Source organism: Cygnus atratus, chromosome Z (assembly GCF_013377495.2).
Source record: "Cygnus atratus isolate AKBS03 ecotype Queensland, Australia chromosome Z, CAtr_DNAZoo_HiC_assembly, whole genome shotgun sequence".
In the NCBI taxonomy this organism is placed as follows: domain Eukaryota; kingdom Metazoa; phylum Chordata; class Aves; order Anseriformes; family Anatidae; genus Cygnus; species Cygnus atratus.
This window is the reverse complement of record NC_066396.1, coordinates 24,431,080-24,445,360: the sequence shown is the minus strand read 5'-3', so window position 1 is coordinate 24,445,360 and position 14,281 is coordinate 24,431,080. Positions and strand designations below refer to the sequence as shown.

General features: G+C 42.7%; 1 protein-coding gene across 1 annotated transcript in view; it reads left to right on the top strand.

Moving 5' to 3' along the window:
- JMY (junction mediating and regulatory protein, p53 cofactor) overlaps positions 1–14,281 on the top strand; it is an 88,629-nt gene that overhangs the window by 27,615 nt on the left and 46,733 nt on the right. The gene's annotated exons all lie outside the window — the stretch shown is intronic.

Sequence of the window (14,281 nt, the reverse complement as noted above, 5' to 3'; positions counted from 1 at the left end):
CTTGCATTGTGAACACTGCAGTTTCTGTTCCTTCCTCCCAATAAGATACTGTAGAATTAGAATAGTTGCAGGATGGCAGTGAGAATGGTAAAGGTATTTCCCGTGAACAGGCTCAGTGCAAGGAGAGTAAGTGAATCAGATTGCATGCTTTCAACAGCAAAAAAAGGCAATGAACATTAAGATAAGAAATAGATCTATAAATCATGAATGCTGTGGGAAAGGATATAATGATAGTTGTCCAAGTATTGTATAAATATTGTAGGAGTTAGATTCCATTCCTTGTGGGTCCTTTCCAACACAGGATGTTCTATGATTCTATGATTTCTTTCACTTTTTTTTAATAAGAAGAAGCCTTGGATCTACCTTAGGATAGTGTATTTGGGGAAAGGGTGAAGGAAGATGGAAAACAAAAGTGTGCATTCAAAATACATCTTGATCAAAATACGAAAGGATTTTAAACATGAAGAAAATACTAACTTGTGTCACTCCAGGGGTGAGGTTATAAACAGGAGATGTGATTTTTTTTTTCTTCTGCCATGATAGAGACAGGGAAGGAATAAGAAAGAAAGAAGAGAGTTAAAAGCAGACTGTGTAAGGCAAGGAAGGGAGCTTAAGAAGTTCTTAAAAGACAGAAAAACTCAGTCATGAGACTGAATTTTGCAAGTCCAAGTTTTCCTAAATCTGTAAATGGATTAAAATCTACTACTTTTTTCAGTAGTATTAAAAAACAAAACAAAACATATTTTTCTAACCTTTCATGCTTTTTTACTTTTTGCTGGGTTTATGCTGGACCTATTAGGGCTTTATTTGCAGTTACTACAGTTCTTTGTAGTATTCCTATTCTTGGGTATTTATATGGATTTATTCAGATTTCTTGTCTAATTCTTAAGGGTTATTTTCCTTTTGTTCAGTATATCTGTATATACAAACTGTACATCAAGAATTCATGAATGTGTACATGTGCTTCACATTTTGTCTGTTGCATATACTAAGTTTTCATTCACAAAAGGATTCTACAGCTTCCTGAAACAGTCAAACCCACTGAATTTAACACTTCAGCTCACTTTCTTAAGTGATGTGTTCATGTAACAAGTATTTTTCCTTCTTTTTTTAAATTAACCTTTTGTAGGTGAACTTTTTTTTAACCTGGAACTCAATCAGTCAAGTTGAAAAGTTAGTAAAGGTTGTATCACATATGCATGGATAAATAGGGAAGCCAAAACTCAGGGTGCAAAAATTAGCCTTAATCCTGTCAATTACTAATTAAAATATTTTAACTGTAATTTAACTTTAGCACTTACGTACACTGTCATGTGTCTGGAGGAAAAAAAAAGAAAAGCAATTGAATAATCCCAATCATTCCTGTTTACTTTTGTCATAACTCTGATCTTCTATATTTTTCTCTGCTGAATACTTCTTAATTTCTCATTGTTCTCCGTTGTCCTGGAAAAAACATTCACCACTGTAGATTGCGGTACAATGATGTTCTTGTTTTGTCTTTTTTCTGTATGTGTTAACGTCCTATTTGCTCTTTAGTTTGTTACTGCCTTTACTGCTAATACCTTAATTAAAATATTTGTCATTCTCCTATATATCGATGCAGGTAATCAAACCCTTGGAGTTTTTAATGGTAGTCACAGGCTTCAGATATGTTGAGGATTCAAAGCCCTCTAATCTGAGCTGGTTTGGATGTATTAACATTAAAATTAATTTCAGTATTTGTTAGATAAAACCAGTAGAACTGTAAAGCCCATTTTAAAGCTCAGTGCTTTCACTGCATGTATTTAGGGCTGTACATACAGCTTTAGAACATCTGTTGGGAAATAGTGTTGAGTTCATGTTACTAGCTGGGAGCATAATTAAATTAAAACCTGTAAAACAAGCTTTAAGAGTCCCTGAATGTGTGATGAAGCTGAGATGCATGCTTTTTCTTGCTATATATCTGGCATGCTGTGGTTAGTATTTTTTTTTTTTTTTGCCTGCTGGACTGTGTCAAAGAGAGGCAGCTAAGGGGTTGAACTGAAATATACCTTTACGTATGAAGTTGTTTTCCTTTCTGTGTATTGCCTCTGCCGTGTATAGTGCTCCTTCAACTTACTTTTTTCATTCCTATAATATAATGACCTAGTATTAAATCTTGTGGGTTCTTTTCCTTTTCTCCCAGTTATGTCTAGGAAGATAATAAAGGGAGCTGTAGAGATAGGACAGGCTCCTACCTAAGCGATAATGTGATGTGACCTAAGTCTGTTTTCTGTCAGTCTTGTCCTTTATTGTTCCAGTTGTCTTGAGTCAGAAATTAAAAATATTCAAGAGCCTTGAGGAATATTTCTGTACTTAGGACATGTATACTGCATAAAACTTAAGAAAATCTTACAATTGCAGGCCTGTTTCTCCTATCTTCTTGCAGTAAGCTTACTTTGCTCTGTTTAAAAAAGGGATAAAAATGTGACATAACAGCAATATCTCTGAAATTATTTGGAGAAGCATGATTGTGTACTCCGGTAGAAAAGTTTTGCCTCTCCTATTTCTTCTCACTTTCTCACAGACTAGGCTGGGGACCTCATTTCAGTTTGTTTCCTCTGAAGAACTAATTAATTTTCTTTCTGATACATATCCATGCAGTGTAGGAACGTGTTTTTACGATCAGTTACTCTGAAGTGATACCAAATGGAAATAAATGTTTACGATAATGTGTTGACGTTAATGGCTTCTGCTGTTTCTTCCTTTTCTTGTGTGCTTTCTGACAACTACTTTTGTGAAAGCTGTAAATGTTTTTTTGAGTTTCAAAGCATGCAAAATATGAAAGCCTTATAAAGCAAATCTCATCTTCAGGAAAAAAAATATCTTAGCCAATTTTACAATTAGGCTTGGATTCTTCTCAAAGTGAACACAGTTTTTTTAGGAAGAAGTAGCTGGAATGTGCTTTCTGAGAAAATAATTGATAGAAAGTAAACTTAGGTTGTGAGGAAATGACCTCAAGTTGCAGCAGGGGAGGTGTAGATTGAATATCAGAAAGAATTGCTTCACGAAGTTGGAATGGACTCTCCAGGGAAGTGGTGAAGTCCCTGTTCCTGGACATATTTAAGAGAAGTGTGGATGTGGTGCTTAGGGACATGGTTTAGTGGTGGACTTGGTAGTTAGGTAGATGGTTGGACTTGATGATGTTGAAGGTTTTTTTTCCAACCTAAATGATTCTGTGGTTCTGTGATTTGGCTATGTGATCTAGTTGTGAGGTGAGATTTATTCTCTCATAGACCACACTTATTTTAGAACTTTAAGTCCAAATGAGGAACTTCAGAACAAAAAGTGAGTTTGTCCTTTATGTTAGATAAACTTCAACTATATCAAAAATTCCTAATTTTTAACTAAAATAGTTTTTTACCGAATCAGAAGCATATACATAGGTTTACAAGAAGTATCAATTAGATGATGGCACTTTTTTAGTTTTTCTTTCTTGCTGTCCATTTTAATTCTTCAGCATCTTCTCTTAGTCATATCTATCATGGACAGTAGTCATTTTGATAACACAGAATAGAACAGAACCACTTCAGGTGTAACCAAAAGTTAAGGCATATTATCGAGGGCATTACCCAAATGCCTCTTGAACACTGATAGGCACCTAGCCACCTCTCTATAAAGTCTCTCCCAGGGTTTGACCACCCTCACAGTAAAGGAACTTTTCCTACTGTCCAGTCTGAACTTCCCCTGGTGCAGCTTTGTGCTGTTCCCTTGTGTCCTGTCATCAGCGACCAGGAGCAGAGGCCAGCACCTCCCTCTGCACGTCCCCTCCTCAGGAAGTTGCAGAGAGCAGTGAGGCCGCCTCTTGGCCTCCTCAGCTCCAGACAGGACAACCCCGGTGTCCTCAGCCTCTCCTCACAGGACAGGCCTTCCTGCCCTGTTACCAGCTTTGTTGCCTTTCTCAGGACACTTTCAGGTAACTTAACATCCTTTTTTATTTTGTGGAGCCCAGAACTGCACACAGTGCTCAAGGTGAGGCTGCACCAACACTAAACATAGCAGGAGAATCACCACGTCTGACCAGCTGTGCCGTGCTCAATGCACCCCAAAATGCGGTTTGCCCTCTTGGCTGCCTGGGTGCGCTGCTGGCTCATGCTGAGCCTGCTGTCAGCCAGTATCCCAGAGCCCTTTCTGCTGAGCTGCTCTCTGCTATTTCTGTTTATTCTATAAAATGACCTGTGCTTTTTTATGGACTACAAAAACAAAGGGTGCTGGCATCATAGAGATGTGCAGTGAGCAAAATGAAGCCTAAATATATTACGCATGCATTGCAAACAGTAATGGAATGCAGTAGCACATAGGATCTTCCTTTAATTTCTTAATGACATTTATTACTGTCACAAATGCATTTATTAAAAGAGATTAATTCTGAAGAGAACATTGAAAACAAAGTCTTCAAAAAGATGGGCCTATTCAAATTGCTGTTTAGTGATCCATGTGTGTTTCCCTTCTCCTCTTTAAACTGTCAGCTAGGATAAACTGCAGATTTGAGAGCTTTGTTTCTTCCTTCTTCCTCTTTCATGAAGGTATTGTAGGTGGGTAGGCAAACCGCCATGTGTTCTTCATGAGTCGCAACCTCCATAGACAGCTTATGTCTCTTTTCTCCCCAACTTTTTTCTCTATTACAGCTGTCATCTTTCCTTAATTAAACAACCAGCTTTTTCCATGGACTTTCTATTTCCTAAGATAATAATACAACTATAAATAATTAGAGTTGATATATCTTCTATATAAATATAATTAAATTATATATTTTAAATTGTGTATTGCAATTTAATACTTATTCGTATATATCCTCTTGTGAGCATTTGTAGCTCTTGATTCCCAAGGCTCTTGTCCCGTATTCTTGTAGCTTCTCATTCTGAATTTGTCACTTTAAACTTCAGTTGCTTCTGGTTGATGGGCCAAGCAGTGTACTCAAGTCTCCAGTTGTGGATATCCTAAACAACAGTAGTAAGGACTAAACATAGTGTTTCCTTATGGTCAAATGGTCCAGCTTATTTTCCCATTATTATAGGCTACTTGATAGCTGTGAAGGGAACAAGCTTTTCAGTTAGTAGTGTAAGGGTTATCCTTATGTCCTACCTAGCCACGTTTCTTAAGGAAGCAGTTATGGTTTTTTACTTGTCAAAGACTGTTTCCCACTGGTATCTAGATTCTGTCTCCATCTACTGAATGGACATTCCCTTAGAAATGCCCCCACCTCCATCATTTTTTTTAGTTCAGGAAGGAGGGGAACAACCTCAGGCATCAGGACATGCTGTGGGTTACCCAGCTGGAGAGCAGCTCTGTAGAAAAGGACCTGGGCATCCTGGTGGGCACCAAGCTGAACTGAGCCAGGAAGGTGTCCTTGCTGCCAGAAAGGCTAGTGGTATCCTGGGCTGCATTAAGCAAAGTATTATGAGCAGGTTGAGGGAGGTGATCCTTCTCCTGTACTCAATGGTGAGGCTGCACATGGAGTAGTGTCTAGTTCTGGGCCTGCCAGTACAAGAGAAGTGGACATACTGGAAAGAGTCCAGTGAAGGACCATGAAGCTGGTGAAAGGACTGGAGTGTCTCTACTGTGAGGTGAGGCTGAGAGAGCTGGGACTCTTCATACTGAAGAAGAGGAGGCTTAGGGCAACATCACCGATGTCCGTAAATACCTGAAGGGAGAGAGCAAAGAGGACAGAGTCAGTCTCTTTTCAGTGTTGCCCAGTGCCAGGACAAGAGGCAGTGTACACAAACTGGAATACAGGAGGTTCTCTCTGAACACCAGGAAGCACATCTTTACTGTGTGGGTGACTGAACATGGGTACAGGTTGCACAGAGAGGCTGTGGAGTCTCCCTCCTTGGAGGTAATACCAAAAAAAAAAAAAAAACCACACCTGGATGTGATCCTGGGCACCCTGCTCTGGGTGTCCCTGCTTGAGCAGGGGTGAGCAGGGGAATTGGACCAGATGGCCTCCAGAGGTCCCTTCCAGGCTCAGCCATTCTGTGATGGCTTTGGAGCCAGTAAGTTAACATTGTGTGCATGTGGGGAGAGGAATGGTTCTGCTGCCTTATTGAAGCTATGTAATGAAGAGGTCAAAATGCCTGTGTATTCTCCTTGCACATCATGTACACTGGACGTGCCTTGGTCGTTTGTTTGTACTACACTTCAGGAAAAATTGTCATCTCCTCATCTATTCTATTGTGAATGTCTTGCTAATTGACAAGCTGTGTAGCTATAGATGTTAAGCATAAAATCAGGTAGATCAAGGCCCATAAGTGAATGCTTCTGTCCTATGTTTCTTTCCAGGTCTCCACTGAACCTTTTAGTTAGTGTGCTACTATTGCAGTAGCCCCAAGGTGTGAGGTTGGTCTGTTCCTGTTCAGGCAGCTTCTTGGGGACCTGCTTTGAAACAGTAGTCATTTGTGGAGAATGCTTCTTGGTATCTTTTAAATGTGAATATGTATGAACAGGTGCATAAAGGGAAAGTTTCTTATGAGCATCTGTACCACCTTGAACAATCTTCATAAATGTTTACAACTCAATCTTCTTGTGTTTCCCCACTTTCTAAAGCTTTGCAGAACCATGGCCATCTGCTTATCGTGTAGTGGTTTTACCCAGCTGGGCAGCTGAACTATACCACAGCCACTCTCTCACTCTCCTTCATCAAAGGGAAAGGGAGAGAAAATAAAATGGAAAGGGCTCCAGGTCTGAGATAAGAACAGGGAGATAACTCAAAAATTATTGTCACGGACATAGGGAGATTAAAAAAGTTTATTGCCTACTACTAACAGACTAGAACAGTGAGAAACTAAAAGCAAACAACCACCACCTTCCCCTCCATTCACCCTTGTCTACCTCATCCCACTGAAATGATGTAGGGGAACAGGAAATGGGGGCTGCGGTCAGTCCATGACGCTTTGTCTCCACCACTCCTTCATGGTCACTCTACCCCTGCCCCTGCGTGCAGCTCCGGTCCGGTGCCTGCTCCTGCGGGGGCTCTCCATGGGCCACAGCCTCCTCCGGGCCACATCCACCTGCTCCACTGGGGGCTCCTCGTCATCTGGTTCCAATCCCCTGCCATGGGTGGGGACATCTCCAACCAGACCAGATCATGCCAAATGAATGCCCGTTTATTTGAATTTAGTGTATTACTAGGAACAGCATAGGTACAAATTATCTACATAGAATGGCTCAGGTTGGAAGGGACCTTAAAGCCCATCTAGTTCCAACCCCCTGCCATGGGCAGGGACACCTCCCACCAGACCAGGTTGCCCAAAGCCCCATCCAGCCTGGCCTTGAGCACCTCCAGGGATGGGGCATCCACAGCTTCACTGGGATGCTTCTGGGATGCTTCCTGCTTCTGTGCCTCACCACCCTCTGAGTAAAGAATTTCCTCCTAGCATCTAATCTAAGTCTCCCTTCTTCTAATTCAAATTCTTCTAATTCAAAACTGTTCCCCCTGATCCTATCACACTCTGCCTGTGTAAAAATCTGTTCTCCATCTTCTCTATAAGCCCCCTTTAAGTATGGAAAAGTTGCAATGAGGTCTCCCCAGAGCCTTCTCTTCTCCAGGCTGAATAACCCCAAATCCATCAGCCTGTCTTCAGCCCTCTGATCATCTTCGTTGCCCTGCTCTGGACCTGCTCTAACAGGTCCATATTCTTCTTGTGCTGTGTGCCGCAGACGTGAATGCAGTAGTTCCAAGTGGGGCCAAAAGGTGCTTCCCTTTTTTGTAATTTGTAAATACTTGCTCTTTGGAACAGAGGCATGCTTGTATTGTGCCATGCTAAATCTCTAGCTTGTGCTGTGTGTGAATAATGTTTTGGCAGGCAAAACTAGATGAAGAAATGTGCAGAAATGCTACTTTGAGGCTCCTTATTCTCCTAGAAATGATGGCTAACAAGAATGTTGCTCACATTACTCAGTGATCCCACGTCAGTTTCTGTATCAGAATACCTCATCTTTGTCTAGGAGTAAAGAAGGAAGACTTTTAACTGTATTTTTATTCTGCCTCTCAAAGGAGCGTCCTTTTTCATAGTTCTGTGTAAATGGAAAGCATTAACTTACCAGTCATCATTCATTGATGTATACCTACAGTTTGACTTCATTTAGAAATTCTTGTCTGTTCACTCATAAGCATTACCTGTGGAAACTGTGACACGTGTGCTTCATTGGATTACATGTTACAACCTATCTAGTAAGATTAATGTTCACTTACGATTTGTTCACATTTTTATTTTGCATGTGTCTTTTTTAATGGCTTTGGAAGTAGAAGTATGAAGTAGATTCAAGTACTGTATTAAAACTACTTTAAACATTTTTCTGTAAATGAATAATTACATAAAATGTATCTATATTTTTACTTTCAAAAATCATCTTTCTAAGAGATGGGTTAAATGCACATATAGATGAAGGGATGCAAGGCACAGACTCCTGATGGGTCTTGAACAGGAGACGTTTATTGCCCTTTTTCACTACTACATATACTTTCCCTGTAGCCCCACACGCTGTCCATGTGCCCGAATCTGTCTTACAATTGGTTAGAGACCCTCAGACACGCGCCTTGAGCCAGCCAGCAATTGGCCACTGCCCAAAGCTCGTCTTTAACACTGTAGCCAATTTACTTTGTCTCGCCCTTGCTCAAGTTTTTGGTTCTACTGCTGCTTTCCTCCTTATCTCTAACTCAGGGATGTGTGAAACAGCACAAAGCTCCCTGCGAATTCCTTTCCCACAATTCCCCCTTTTTTATTTTCAATCAACCAAACACTTTCTATAGATTTTTCTATCAATCACCTCAGACACTGCAATAAGCAAGGTACAATAAGCAACAGGGTGAAAATCACATGCAAAATTACGATTGTAAAGTAGCGTGCATACTAGAATCTACATCAGTCAACAAGCCACTAAGTGCTAGGGATGTTGCTTCGCAGCGATGCTGCTTCTCACTTGCACAGCACAATCACACAATCATGCAGAGAGGCCTCTTGCACTTCTCATTCATACCATAAGAAAATACCACTTAAAATAATTTGTCCGCGGCTTCAGGAGGTCCTTGTCTGCTCCCGTGGTGAGCGGCTGAGAGTGGAGACCCCTCTGAGGAAAATGCTCGGGGTGCACATAGGGGCATCCGTTCCACAGTCGATCCCACAGCCGAACAGAGCAGCTCCTGGCGCAAAGAAGGATGCTATTATAGGTTTGTATAATTACAGTAAAGAGATGCATCGCAATAAGGAGCAAGTGTGGCATTGACCATTTGTTTCGTGATTTGTTTTTTTGCCTGAGCAATTAAACCTTACACATGCTGTTGCTCTTTCACATCCCAGGATATCTAATTCCGGTGGCTCTAGGGGCGCTTGTGGCAAATGGACAGTCCAGTCTTTGTTATCTGCCGGGTTCCCCACCAGACATGTCATGAATGGGTCGTTAGCACTAGCCTGGGACAGGCACATCGCTTCTTGTCCTGTCATGTTGGCAAGGGTGACCCAGATGTTGCAGCGTGGTTGGATGGAGACCCAGGGCTGGCAATAACCAATGACAGTGGCGATTGTGAGGAGGAGGCCAACCATGGCCTTACCCCCCTGCTGGTACCCATCTTGGTCCGTGACCTGTGGAGACACAAGCATACCCTCGACCCCAAGTTATTAGAGGCTGGGGTCCCTCCCGAAGACCTGTATTTAAATTTTTTACTATTACTAAGGCCTGTTCTGACTGTGGCACCCGTGACAGCACGGAATTCATACTTTTGTAATGTTTTACTATGGGCGGTACCTCTTTGTGAGGAAGGGGTAATGATAGGTGAGTCATTACGTAAAGTGCCTGTACCAGCCTGTTCTCTGGTGTTTCCTTGGTGTCTCCCCCTTTTTGTTTATTTGGCAGTGTTTTCAAGGTGCGATGTGTGCACTCAACAATGGCTTGACCCATGGGGGAATGAGGAATGCCTGTGATGTGTTGGATACCCCAAGTTTGAAAAAAGGTTTGAAGGGAGTGACTACCATAGGTGGGGCTACTGTCGGGTTTTATTTCTTTTGGGATGTCTAGCGCCACAAAAGCAACGTGGAAGTGAGCCTGGACATGGCGACTAGTTTCACCCACCACAACTGTCACCCAAATAGCATGAGAGAAAGTATCTACCGATACGTGAACATATTTCAAGCGACCAAATTCTGGAATATGCGTTACGTCGGTTCGCCATAACTGTAAGGACTGTAGACCTCTATGGTTTACCATTAAAGACAGGGTCGAAACATGTTGTTGACAGTCAGGACATGTTTGGACAATCAATTTGGCATCAGTGATCGATATAGTGAATTGTTTTGCCAAGACTTTGGCAGATTGATGGAAAAAGGCATGGGATAACCGAGCTTGCTCTAGCACCTTAGGCACCAGGGCAGTCAGGGTCATATTAGTTAGCTGGTCAGCGTGTGTTACCCTCTGCAAGAATACCAGGTAACATGGTGTGACTCTGCATGTGAATAATACAATACAGGTGCACTCGCTGCTCTACCAAAAATAACAGCTCTTTAAATTTTAGAAACAAGTTTTCCTTTGGGTTATGTCTCAAATGTGCCCTCTCAATGCGCTGAGCAACACCTACAGCATATTGCGAGTCCGATACAATATTCAAAGGTACTGGTTTTTTTCTTTTTTCCTTTTTTTCTCTTTTTTTTCCTTTTTTTCTCTTTTTTTTTGGTTTGTTTTCTGGCCGCAATGTCCTCGATCACTGCATTGATTCGTCGCAAATCATGCAGTAATCTCCATTTCCCACTCTTCTTCTTGATAACAAACACTGGTGAATTCCATAGGCTGTTTGTTGGAACAATATGTCCTTGTTGGAGTTGTTCTTGAAACAAGTCCTGCAGACTACTGCTCAGAAAAGAATCAATTGAGCAATTCTAGTTCCCTTTGGTATTGACAATGGTGGAGACAGTTTCCAAGCCATAGTTTGGATTAGTCCATTATAATTGGCATCAATTATCCCCGGCAAAACAAATAATCTGGTCAAAGTTGTACTTGATCGTCCTAGCAGCAATACACTACAGTCATTCCCAATTGGTCCTTTGACGTTCAATGGAATTTTATGAACGTGAATACACCACAACATGGCGTCTGTTACTGTGGAGGCATCCGCTCTGGCACTCCCTCTGGTTCTTGCTGAAAGGGTGTCCACGGTAGTAACCGTGGCAGCGGGGCTGCAGCGTGGAACCCTGCTCCACCATGGTACTCCATGGGCTGCAGGGGGACAGCCTGCTTCAACATGGTCCTCACCACAGGCCGCAGGGGTCTTCTGCTCCAGCACCTGGAGCACCTCTCCCCCTCCTCCTTCACTGACCTTGGCACCTGCAAGGCTGTTCCTCACTCCTCTCACTCTCCCAGCTGCTGTGTGGCGCAGCGTTTTTTTCCTTTTTTTTTTTCTTTCTTTTTTTTCTTTTCTCTTTCTTACATCTGCTCTCACAGAGGCTCAAACAACATCGCTTATTGGCTCGGCTCTCGTCAGCACCGGGGCCCTTACCTAACATGGGGCAGCTTCTAGATTCTTTTCACAGAAGCCACCCCTATGGCCCCCTGCTACCAATACCTTGCCACGTAAACCCACTACATTCCAATATACTCTTACTTTACAATTACCACAATCTTCACAAACTTGACTTACATCAAAAAAAAGAATTCCCCACACCAAAATAAACATAACGTCATCACAACACCGATGAGGTGGACAATTTACACACACACCATCCCTCGTCCCTTTACCACACTAGTATGAAACATATTCCTCACAATTGCTGCTTTCTTAAATTCTTCACAACTACCACATTCATAAAAAAAAAAAATCCAGTCCATGTTTTGCCCGTTACTTCTCTCGACTATCATCCTTATCTCAAATTCCTTGAGCCCCATGTTGGGTGAATAAAAACCATAAGAAGTTATCACGGATTTGGGGTAGGAGGTTTAAAGAAACCAATCTTCCAGCAGTATCGGACAATAAATGGTACAGAAACTATAGTAATGCTGAGTCGTACTGGAGCAAACAATTTGTGAATAGCATATGCCAACAGAAATGTGTGTGTACCAGCAGCCCTTTTAGATTGCAGCGATGATTTACTGAAACCAAGTTTGAAGAGAACTGCAGTCATATCCTCACCACTTGACACAGCCGGGTAGATGATTCCTAGAGATCCTAATGAAATTCCAACGTGGAATGAAACCCCTACAGCACCATATTCTTTGAAAACTTTTTTCAGCTGCTGGGATTTACTGAGTTTGTGTTCACTGCTGAGATCTGTGGCTGCCTTTTCAGGGGATCCACCCACATCCTTGGCCCAGCTGCCGGCGGCGGCCTGCAGCGCCAGCAGAGGGGCCGGGGGGGGGGGGAGGGGGGGGGCGGCCTGGGAGGGGTGGGCAGCAGCGGCGGCAGGCGGGGGCCCGGAGGTGACAGCAGGGCGGGCGGCGGCGCTGGTGGCAATCGTACAGCACCAACAACTGACCCGTCATAATGGTTTCTAACAGTGACTGAGTAAATGGTGCGTGTAATCCATATGTAGGCACAGTCTTTCTTAATTCTTCAGTTAGGTCCCAGTGGAAGGCATTATATTCATTTGGACCGTTGGGTCGCACCTGCACCGGGAAAGCCATTCCCACCGGGTCCCCGTCCTTTAGCGCTTCCCAGCACGCCAGCTCCCATCATTCCTGTGGGTCGAAAGCTCAGGCCCGCAGGAGGCGTTATCGGGGACAGGCAAGGCAGGAGCCGAGGGGGTCAGCGGGAAGGGGCTCTGCGGCGGTGGTCCGCGGCCGTCTTCCTTGTCATCCCCGCTCTGGTGACCTTGCAGGCTCTGATCTTGGTTCGGCTGCTGTTATTGCCTGGGCAGCGGCGTTCTGTACTTCCTTTTCTGCCTGCCACGATCTTAAAGTCTCAGTCACCAGCCGCCACGTAGTCATCACCTCAGCAGCATTAGTGTCCCCACTGGATGCTGCTTCCCATATTTTTTCCCCCACTTGGTCCCAGGTTTTTACATCAAATACTGAGGAAGCCATTGAGGGGAGCCCTTGTTTTCGCAAAAATTTCAATAATAGCTTTGTCTTAAACGGATCGTTTTTTACTCCCCTGTCTATTAGGAGTTGCGTTAGTAGTTTCACTATAGCCTCTTCCTCTGCCGAAAGGCTAGCTCCCATGATTAATGCCCAGCCGCTCACCTGTCCTTCAGGTGATGTCCCGGGGTTGAAGCTGCAGTCCAGCTGCGAGCTTGACTTGTTCGTCTGGGTTCCCTTTGGACGCTTGTGCAGTGCTGCTCCTCCCCTATCACGTCGGGGTCACCATTTGAAGGGATGCAAGACACGGACTCCTGATAGCTCTTGAACAGGAGGACCTTTATTGCCCTTTTTCACTACTACATATACTTTCCCTGTAGCCCCCCGCGCTGTCCACGCGCCCGAATCTGTCTTACAACTGGTTAGAGACCCTCAGACACACGCCTTGAGCCAGCCAGCAATTGGCCACTGCCCAAAGCTCATCTTTAACACTGTAGTCAATTTACTTTATCTCGCCCTTGCTCAAGTTTTTGGTTTTACCACTATTTTCCTCCTTATCTCTAACTCAGGGATGTGTGAAACAGCACAAAGTTCCCTGCGAATTCCTTTCCCACATACAGAAGTAGATCTTGAATGTTGTAGTAAACCTGTAGAGTGGAATGGTTTTTTGAGACCAGATTGAAGCTTTGTGAAATTGAGATGAATATTTGAGACATTAGAACTTCAGGTGAAAATACCTGGTTACATAGAAGATTATGAGTACTTTTGGCTTTTTTTTTTTGTCTAGTGAGGTACCTTCTTGACTGATATAAATGAAATATTCAAATATATGAATATGAAATAGTATTTGAAAAGTAATATTCAAATATTCAACTATGAAAATATAAAAATATTCAAAATCAATGCTTTGGTATTGCAGGATCAACCTTAAATATTTAATTACTTAGAAATACAGTCTGTTTTCTGCAGTGGGACTACTGATAACCTTAACTTTTAAAGAGTGAGTAAAAAATCAGTTTGGGAGAGAAAGCTATAAATTTTATGAATTTTAAAAAGAAACTCCAGATCTTTTACTGGCTTCTCGTACTTACCAAATTGCTTTGGTCTTAGGAATGAAAAAGTATTTGAATTCCCAGTCCCTGACTCTCCAGAAGTCTCTTTCAACCTCAACCACCCTGTGATTTTGTGTAAAACCAATGATTACTTCCCAGCACCCCAGCACATTCCCTGTTTCCAGCTTCATTCTGACCTAAGAGATTTAGTTTAC